Source organism: Nesoenas mayeri, assembly GCF_963082525.1.
Source record: "Nesoenas mayeri genome assembly, chromosome: 2".
NCBI lineage: Eukaryota > Metazoa > Chordata > Aves > Columbiformes > Columbidae > Nesoenas > Nesoenas mayeri.
The window spans coordinates 96,878,091-96,888,902 of record NC_137543.1 but is presented as its reverse complement, the minus strand read 5'-3'; positions in this window follow the sequence as shown (position 1 = coordinate 96,888,902).

Here is a 10,812-nt window from a genome sequence, read left to right as displayed (position 1 = left end):
CTTGATCTCGACCTGCAAGCTTTTAATTACATTTTTCTCTCCCATCTTGCTGAGAAACAATAAAGGGACTTGCTGGGCACCTGGTGCCCAGTCAGGGTCAACCTACCATATTCATGAAAAGCAAACACTTTTAACCAAAAACCGCCATGCACAAAATAAAAAAAAAAAATAAATATTAAAAGTCTTCTAAACAGGAGAAAGTAGCCCACCTCAATTTATTTCGACAAACCAGAGCATATCCTTCAATGCCCTTCTGAAGATGTTCACTAAAGAGCCTACTTCTCTATTGTCTCAACAATGTAATGTCAAGCCTTTCTTATATTAAGTCAACCTTCTCATTACCTTAAGTTAAAGTTGTGGTAAGGTGGTAAGTTGTTTTGGTTTTTTTCTTTTTAAGAAAAAGTAACCTTTAGAAGCACCACCTCATGTGCAGAAAAAAACTGAGAACGAACATCTAGCAACTTCCTGAGCCTGAGTCAATTCACCTTAAAGCCTGCACAAAAAAGAAGTCCTTCTGACTTAAAGGTGAGCATCCACTAATGTATTTCAGCAAACATACCCTGGAAATCAGCAAGTATCTTCTAGTTCAGTTACAGTTAATATTAAGTGGATGGAAAATACTGCAAATTATTAAGATGGAAATAAATAAATACTAAAGTTTATACTAAAATGTGATAGTAGAATGTATTAGCCCCTAAACACTGTGTGCTGGTACCCGAGATACAGGGAGAGGCTTGGAATACAGCCAGCAGTCTCAGTGTAATGGCCTTGTTCTCAGATAAATCAGGAGAGTGCAGCAAAATTACAACTAAAGAATGAAAACAAGAGTTTCTATATACACATGGAGGATAGATACTCTAGCCTGCTAACAATTAACAGCATTATCAAAAGCATAAAACTGTGACACTGTCTACAGCAAAAATTCAGCATTTAGTGTATACTATTGCCTTCTCTTGAAGTTGCTGTTTGTCTTTTTTTCTAAAGATGCTGGCATGGACTCCACAGCAGGTACCTGATATCTCATAGGAGAGTATTGTATTTTATTTATTTACAAATGGCATAATTGTTCACTATAGCAACAAAAACCCCAGCTCCATCTCCTCCTCAAAAAGTTTGGCACTATGAGATCATCAGGATGATCTTGAGGACTAATTCATACCATCTATGAGCACAGCTGTAGCTAATACCTATCCCCCCCCTCATCCAACATTTCCAAACTCAGTAGTCAGTTTAAGCCTCAGCACATCAGCAAGGCTCTCCCTCATGAAACAGCCAATCCTGTTTATACTACAAGAGTATTAGTTTCTCAATTCCTGCTAATATAGATACTGCCAGTATCTCCACAGACATAACTAAAACACTGTCTTTTAAAGAAATTAACCTCACATTTGCATATATTGTTCTGTAGTTGCCATGTCAAAACTGCCTGCACCACATTAAGTCTCCCTGTGACATAGACACAGTATTAACAACTACCGTAATTCTCCACCTGTCTGATTATGGAAATAATTTACCTATCTCTTACAGGACCTTCCTGTGGTCTTTCAAAGATAATGTCTGTCTGTAGAGCAGATAATGAGATGAGAGACATAAATAAATGCATTCATGCTTCTTGTAATTCAACCATCTTATGATACTTCAAAAAAAAAAAAAAAAAGTAGCTTAGAAGAAAATCAATACATCATTCTTAAATTGCTGTCCTGCAAGAGAAAGAAGCAAAACTCTTTGAACTCTCCCACAACCCCCTCTTGCCCCATGCATCTCCTCTGAAACAGCTCCATTGAAATTGGCTGCAAACAGCTACTCAAAACTGCCTTCTTCCACTGCAAGCAGCTGCTGGTTATGAAGCTGTATCTTACAAGACCTTTTCACACTGAGGAGTCACAAGATTTCCCAGCTCTTGCCTTACTCATATTTCATTCACATCTGCGTACACACTCCAGGAGCATTTGCTTCTCTTGTTCTGTGTGACTCAGACACGTGAGAAGTAAACTCCTACCTGTTACTGCCCACAGTAGCAGGCAGAGAACACCAGGTCCAAATGCCATGCTGCACCAGGAAGGCAGCAACAAGTGCTTTTCCAACCAGCCGTGTGGAAATTGTAGGTCTTAATGTCGGTTTCCTCTAATATTTAGTACTCTGCTGTGGCCATGAGCACTGCAACAGACAGCACAGGAAGAAATAGGTCAGATGTGAGCGTTAATTAGAATGTCACAGCAAAAGCCAATAGACAAGTTAAATACAGGCTTTATTATTACCTCCTGACTTCTTGATGGATGACAACAGATCAGGCAAGCTGAAGATACGGAATAAATCACCTACCTGGAAATCTCATTTGCTGGAGATGCAGAAATGTCCCAGAAATATTTGCATGCATGGGCTTCTGTACCTCAAAGCCTAGAAATGCTCTGTCTGCAGTTATCCAGACCCTGGTTTTGCTCTGGCTTTAAACAGCAACTAATAGGTACCCCTAACCAAGGAATAATGGACAGTATGGCCATGCTAAAATCCATGCAGAGTTAAGTCTGCTCTTGTAGCAGTCCTCAGGCTATTCTCTCCCAGCTATCAAGATAATACAAGCAGACACTTCTCCAGACTTTCCAGGGAGACGTTCCTTGCAAAGGCACTAAATTGTCCAAATAAGGCAGCCTAAGCAACAAGAGGTCTACTAAGGAAGGAATAATTCAGAGTAAGGAGAAAAGTTAGTTTAGCCAAACTCACAACTCCTCCCACATAAAGGATTCTAAGTAGGTGACTGACCACAAAACTCTTCTGTACATGAAAACACAGGCAGTGTTGGGTGGTTGGTGTTTTTGTTGTTGTTTTGGTTTGGTTTTTTTGTTTGTTTGTTTGAGAACAACCCTTCAAGGCAGAGTATCCCAGTCAATTAGCTTTAATTTTCATTATATGACTTGGTAAAGGTAATGACTTTCATATTTCAGCTGCCCATATCTACACACCATAGAAATGCTGCTAACTGGCTGGGTTCCTTACCACATACAATTTTATATTATGAAAGACCATTTTGCTTTTTTCCCCCCTTGCAAAAGGTAAAAGAAAGCTACTTAGACATGCTACTCTTGCTAAGGCTGACTGAACTGGAGTAGAAAGCTCAGCAGCTGGACTTCTGCTGAGAAAGGATCTTTTATAGATAGCACATCTGTAAAGCACAGGAGCAACTGGACCGTAGTCTGCAGCTTGCACTTTTGTGACTGACCAATATATCCAGACAATGGCAGAAGGCTCGGAGGAGATGGGCAAGAGTAATGTGCCCAGGGAGCTCAGGTAACAGGGTAGGATGAGCCTGATCACACCTTTTGCAAAGCAAGCCATGTATTTATTTATCTCAACATGAAGAGGACCAGGGGCTGGCCTGTGTTTTAGGTAATAGATGTTGTTAAACACCTATCAACAGCTGAGTAGATTAACTGATGGTGTGAATCTTTCTCTCATTTAGTTCATTAAGGACTGTGAATGTCTCCCTGAGCTAGCCAGTCCAGCATAGGGGAAGTTAATGTGGCTCAGCCCAACACAGTGTATAAAAATTAAACAGCTAACAAAATCATTTTGAAGAGAGCAACAGGCTTGAGCTGGCCTCAACCCACACTCTTCTTCTCGGTGATGGAGGATGCCCAGTGTTGCGACAGCAAGCTTATTATGGAGACCAGCAAACAGAACCACGTTGGTTTGCGATTGAACTCTATACTGGCATTGCTGTATTTTGCCATTATCACATTCGCTTTGTGATTTCAGTATTTGTTGTACTGCTCCACTAAATCAGAAATCCTGTGTCATATAAAGTATCTCCAAATAAGTAAATCTGATATTAAACTTTACAACCTTCACATGCGGAATGTCTAAAGGAAACCAGTATGATCATACTGGACTCTGACAACTTCTTGTCAAGTCTGCTTAACTCTGCTCAAGACATAAGCAAAATGGCCACAGAAAATCACTAAAGCAAGAAAAAAGGAAAATAATAAATTAGATTTAAAACCAAGTTCCAAGTACAAAAATGTAAGGCTTTTAGCAAGCTCCCTGCAAAATCAGGGAAGACTATCATCAGCTTTCCAAAAGCATGACACCAGATTTAAAACATAACTAGACTTCTGTGATCTTCCTTCTATCCAACACCAACAAAAGTCCCCTTCCTAAGGGAGCTGCAGAGCAGTCAGAACATTGAAGAGTAAGCTGGTCTCCCACTTTATTCATTATGTTGCACAATTAGAAAAAACTATCTCTGATGACAAGAAATAACTGTCACCAAAAAAGCCAAAACACTACACACAACAACACTACACTGCTTCTAGTATGACACTGTTTTGGTATCTGCAGTTAGATGTTCTCTCAGGAAGCAATTCCTGACAGAACACACATAACTGTGCTCCTCTGTAGTGAATAGGATTAATGTAGTAAGGGTTTACCTTGGAAAGAGCCAACAGGTTGTCTAGATGATTCCAGTTACCACTTCTATGACACAAACTCTTCAGCAACAGGGCCATTTTTTACTGTCTTGCATTCCCCAATTGCTCTTCTGTCCTTCCATCAACTATACAGTTATGTGGTTTTGCAACAGACAAAAAACCCAAAAGTTCTTATATTTTTAAGCCAAGAGATTCCAAATTTCCTGCTTAGAATGCAGCCACTGAGATGTCTCAGCCCTGGGAAGCATCAAGGTACGATATCATCAGCAACTGAACAGAAATGAGCACTTCAGCATGGGAGAGCAAGAGTGTTTAAGTCAGTCCTGAAGGTCCCACAAAGTGGAGCATCACCTTTTAATTTTATTGTAAAGGTGATGCAAATTAAATAGTTTCATTTTACACTGAAATGAACGATGCAGACTCAAACAATCAATCCACTGTATGGCTGAGGTTTGAAGGGACCACAAGTCACCTTGTCAACCACCCCTGGTCAAGCAAGGCAACCTGGAGCAGACTGCCAAGGACCACATCCAGAGAGATGTGAGTATCTCCAAGGATGGAGACTCCGCAACCTCCCTAAGCAACATGAGCCAGTATTTGGTCACCTTCACAGTAAGAAAGTGTTTCCTGATGTTCAGAAAGAACCTTCTGTGTTTCAGTTTGTGCTCTTTGCCTGCTGGTCTGTCACTGGGCATCACCTATCTCAGTCTTCTTTACATCCTTCCTCCAGGTATTTGTAAACACTGACGAGTTTCCTCCAAGCATTCTCCAGGCTAAACAGACCCAGCTCACTCAGCCTTTTCTCACAGGAGCAAAGTTCCAGTCCCTTAGTGATCTTCAATGGACTCTCTCCTGCAGCTCTGTATCTGCCCTGTACTGGGGAGCCCAGAACTGGACACAGTACCCAAGGTGTAGCCTTGTCAGTGCTGAGGAGAGGGGAAGGATCACCTCCATTGACCTGCTAGCAATGCTCCTCCTAATGCAGCCCAAGATACCACTAGCCTTCTTTGCAGCAAGGGCACAGCGCTGGCTCATGGTCAACTTGGTGTCCACCAGGACCCCTAGGTCTGCCAATCTGCTTTACAGCTGGGTGGTCCATGGGGAGTTGTTCTTCCCCACAGGCACTTCCACTTGCTGAACTTCACAAGGCTCCTGTCCACTCATGTCACAGGGCCCTCTGGATGGCGGCACAACCCTCTGGCACTCCTCCCAGCTTGGTGTAGTCAGCAAATGTGCTGAGGGTACACTCTGCCTCAACACTCAGATCATTAATGAGCATGTCAAACAGGACTAGACCCAGGACTGACCTCTGGGGTACACCTCTAGTACCGGCCTCCAATCAGACTTTGTGCCACTGACCATCACACTTTGGGCACAGCCATTCATTCAGCCAGTTTTCAGTCCACCTCACTGTCTGCTTACCCAGTCCATACTGCAACAGCTTCTCTACAAGGATATTAAGGGAAACAGTGTCAAAAGCCTTAATGAAGTCAAAGCAGGCAATATCCACTGTTCTCCACACATCTACCAAGCCAGACTCCCATAATGAAACGACTAAGAGGTTGGTCAAGCGTGAATCCATCCTGGCACTCAGGTATGCAAACAGTGAATCCATCCTAGCACTCAGGTATGCAAACAGTGATCTCCAGCTGAAAATAGAGGATTTCTTAAGCCTTTCAAGCTGAACCCACTAGCACACACCTGCACCTGCTGATCATCTGCACATTTATTCTAATGCATTACTCAAAGTGATTATTTTTATTTAGTGTTTTATTTCAGAACTTTCAAACCAAACCAGGGAGCCAGACAGAGTGTATATTTTTTTATAAATTTCACCTTTCCACTGTTTTTTAAATGTTCCTTTTGCTTTTGAGAATGAGAAGAACATAGATAGGACGGTCAACCTAATAAGTACTTCCACTTTGTTAACACATATGCACCATATACCTCAGTAGACTGAGTGGTAAGGAAGATATTATTACAGTAAAACCATAATTTCACACACAGCCTTTTCCCTGTTTCTATGGAAATATATCTAGATTTGGAAAAATTGTTAGCCACAAAAAAAAGTGATTTGCAGAATAGCTTATTAGCAAAACTCCAGGTTTCTGAGATATTGTGCGTTTGCTATAACCTTCCCTCATTCCCAGAGCAGTCAAAAGGACCAGATGCCTAAGACAGACTTTCAGTCCTTTAGCCCAAGGAAAAATGCATCAGGCTTGGTATCAGAATATCACATGGTCAGAATTAACACTGATCAGATCACAGAAAAATATTTTTGCTTATTTTATGGGTCTTTTTCCTCTGCAAGGCCAACTTTACTATCTCACTGCCATTAAAATGAAACAAGTCGCTGCTTCTATATCCTACAGAAGAGTTGACTGAAGGCACCACATGATTACTCCTAGCAATATCAAGAAAAACACTGAGAAACCATGCAAATGATCCAGACTTTTGCAGCATTGCTTGTCCTGACTTTATAGCAAACACTTTTGGGGGTAAGGGGGATGGCAGCATTTATTTATTTATTTATATTAAGGAAGTATGAGTTACCAAAGCTACAGAACGGTAGACTTTGGAGTGCAGGCACAATTTTCATTGAATCCTTACAGGACACACCAAGTGAGGATACAGTGAATGCACAAAAGCAGCACTGTGACCTCCTGTGCATCTTTGTGGCTACACACCTACTGATGTTTAACGTCCACATAACAGAAGAGCTTGCGTTCACTGTAAAATTAGCTTGCATTTCCTGATATTAGGATCAAGCTCAGACACAGCACCCATGGGTCACCACAATTCAGTGCACAGCTTCAGATCCACAGATGAGAACACAACTACCAGACACCTCATGCTTTCTTAAACAGTTAAGACAGTAAACACCACTGCAGTATATGCATGCAATGCTCCTCTTATCTTCCCCATGATACTCTACTGTTCCCCACACATGCAAGTTTCATCACACAAACAGAAGAGACATCAAAATTTAAGAAGATGGCCGGCCATGAGATTCCAGCAGTTAAAAATAAAGCCACAAGATTAGCTTTCTAGCTGAATCTCTGTCCTTCAGTGATATCACAAAGCCTCTTATTCTTGTAAGAATATGAGCAGACACCACAGCTGGTAATGACTGTGGAATTTCTTGGCTCTCAGCAGTTCAAGCCTAACTGGCACTCTTAGCTAGATGAGGGATGGCAGCCTTAAGAAGTGTATATGCAGGTACGATAAATATATATATATATATATATTATACCTATATTGCCTTACTCTGAAAGCCATATTTTTCTGTTTCAGAGGGCAGCTTTTGTCAGTGCTCTAGCCAACAGCAGAAGGGGGAGTTCTAGCTGATTCCTCAATACAAGCATTTTGACTTCGCAGTCTATTACACATTTGCAATTGCTGATCAGGACCACAACATCTTTTGGCAGATAACACACGAAATGCAACAGCTCTCCATGAAAAAGGAATTGCCTGAATTGTCCCCCTCTCCTCCACCCAAAATCTCACCCTGCATTTTGGTTCACCTGGACCTTAATGAAAACTCAATTTTCTCCCTTAGAGAAAGGGGACAGTGAAGCAGAACTACATTGTCACCTCTTACACACAGAAGCACAGAATGTCAGGGATTGAAAGAGACCTCAAAAGATCATCTAGTCCAATCCCCCCGCCAGAGCAGGAACACCTAGATGAGTCTACACAGGAAGGCGTCCAGGTGGGTTTTGAATGTCTCCAGAGTAGGAGACTCCACAGCCCCCCTGGGCAGCCTGTTCCAGTGCTCTGTTACCCTCACTGTGAAGAAGTTTCTTCTCATATTTAAGTGGAACCTCTCCTGTTCCAGTTTGGACCCACTACCCCTTGTCTTACCATTGGTTGTCATCGAGAAGAGCCTGGCTCCATCCTCTTGACACTTACCCTTTACATATTTATAAACATTAATGAGGTCGCCCCTCAGTCTCCTCCAAACTAAAGAGACACAGCTCCCTCAGCCTTTCCTCATAAGGGAGATGCTCCACTCCCTTAATCATCTTCGTTGCCCTACACTGGACCCTCTCCAGCAGTTCCCTGTCCTTCTTGAACTGAGGGGCCCAGAACTGGACACAATATTCCAGGTGTGGTCTCACCAGGGCAGAGTAAAGGGGAAGGAGAACCTCTCTCGACTTACTAACTACCCCCCTTCTAATATACCCCAGGATGCCATTGGCCTTCTTGGCCACAAGGGCCCAGTGCTGGCTCATGGTCATCCTGCCGTCCACCAGGACCCCCAGGTCCCATTCCCCTACATTGCTTTCTAATAGGTCATTCCCCAACTTATATCATAGAATCATTTTGGTTGCAAAAGACCTTTAAGACCATCAAGTCTAACAACCAAACACTTCCAAGTCCACCTCTAAACCATGTCCCTAAGAACCTCATCTTTCAAACACCTCCAGGGATGGTGACTCAATTATTTCCCTGGGCAGCCTGTTCAATGCTTGATAACCCATTCTCCAAAGAAATTTTTCCTAATATCCAATCTAGACCTCCCCTGGTGCAACTTGAGGCCATTTCCTCTTGTCCTATCACTTGCAGCTTGGGAAAAGAGACCAACATCCTCCATGCTACAACCTCCTTTCAGGTAGTTACAGACTACCTATAGGTCTCCCCTCAGCCTCCTTTTCTCCAGGCTGAACAGCCCCAGTTCCCTCAGCTGCTCCTCATCAGACTTGTGCTCCAGACTCCTCACAAGCTTCACTGCCCTCCTCTGAACTTGCTCCAGCACCTCAAGGTCTTTCTTGCAGTGAGAAGGACAAAACTGAACACAGGATTCCAGGTGCAGCCTCATCAGAGCTGAGTAAAGTGGCACGATAACTTCCCTAGTCCTGCTGGCCACACTATTCCTGATACAAGCCCAGATGCTGTTGGCCTTCTTGGCTACCTGGGCACACCACTGGCTCATGTTCAGATCCTTTACCTCTAGGCAGCTTCCCAGCCACTCTTCCCTGAGCCTGAAGCGCTGCCTGGGGTTGTTGTGACCCAAGTGCAGGACCTGCCCTCAGCCTTGTTGAACCTCATACAACTGGCCTCAGCCCAATGACCCAGCTGCTCCAGATCCCTCTGTAGAGCCTTCCTATCCTCCAGTAGATCAACGCTCCCACCCAATTTGGTGTCATTTCCAAACTTAGTGAGGGTGCACTCAATCCCCTCATCCAGATCACTGATGAAGAGATTAAACAGCTGGCCCCAGTACTGAGCCCTGGGAAACACCACTCATGACCAGCTGCCAACTGGATTTGACTCCATTCACCACAACTGTTTGGGCCTGGTCTTCCAGCCAGTTTTTTACCCAGTGAAGAATATGCCTGTCCAGGCCATGAGCTGCCAGCTTCTTCAGAAGAATGCTGTGGGAAACTGTGTCAAAGGCTTTACGAGAACACACACCATCAATACAGCCAGAGGTCAGGCATCTAAATAAACAGAATAATTTTCAAGCCCTTCAGCAGATGTGGAAGATATCAGAGAGTCATCAACGTTTACAACCTGTGCAATGTCACCTTCCTCTCCTACACAATTTTCTGTTATAACAATAGGGACCTATACTTGAAAACAAAACAATGACTACTCATGGCAAGCTATTGCAGCTACAGGGTACAGCTATAATTGCTAGTGTCTCTCTGCTTTCTTCAGAGGGTCTCCCACAGGTCTTGTTGAAGGCTGACATTGGATTGGCATTATGTCGCAACTCTAAATCGATTTCCTCAGTCAAGCTGAGGGCACAATCAGCAAGCTAATAATGACAAAACAACAAACTGAATAGCTGAAAATACCCTGCCCTGTTATACTGGATAGACTACGTGTTCCACTGACACCCACAGCTCTGTCAACTGCGAAGTGGCACAACTGGACAAACAAACACAAAACAGCAGTGGTTCATGGAAAGAGTAATTTCATTCTACAAGATCTAAGTAGCCTTTATTACACATGCTGTGGAGAGAGCAAACAACAGTGGAAATCCTAAAGGTGAGATGCTTAGCAAGCATATATGGTGTCAAGAATTATTTACAGAGAAGAAAAAAATATTTAAGAAACACCAATGAATGGTGGAACTGCTCTGCTGAGAAATTAAATCACTATTATTAGCGTTGGGATTTACATCATATCATGGCATACAATAATAAGGGGAAAAAGGTCAGAATAATTCAGCATTGTTACTGCTTAATTTGCAATACAGACATTTGTATAGCCTCAAGGTAAGCCAGACCAGCAGAGAGGGGGCACCCACTAATCAAAAACTAACCTCAGGAAGAGTTAGTAGTGCAGACTGAGATCATCTGAGATCTAAGAGCCCTGCACTCACCACTGACAGGCCAGGGACACGGAAATATCTGCCCTCAGAAGGGAGGTGAACTAT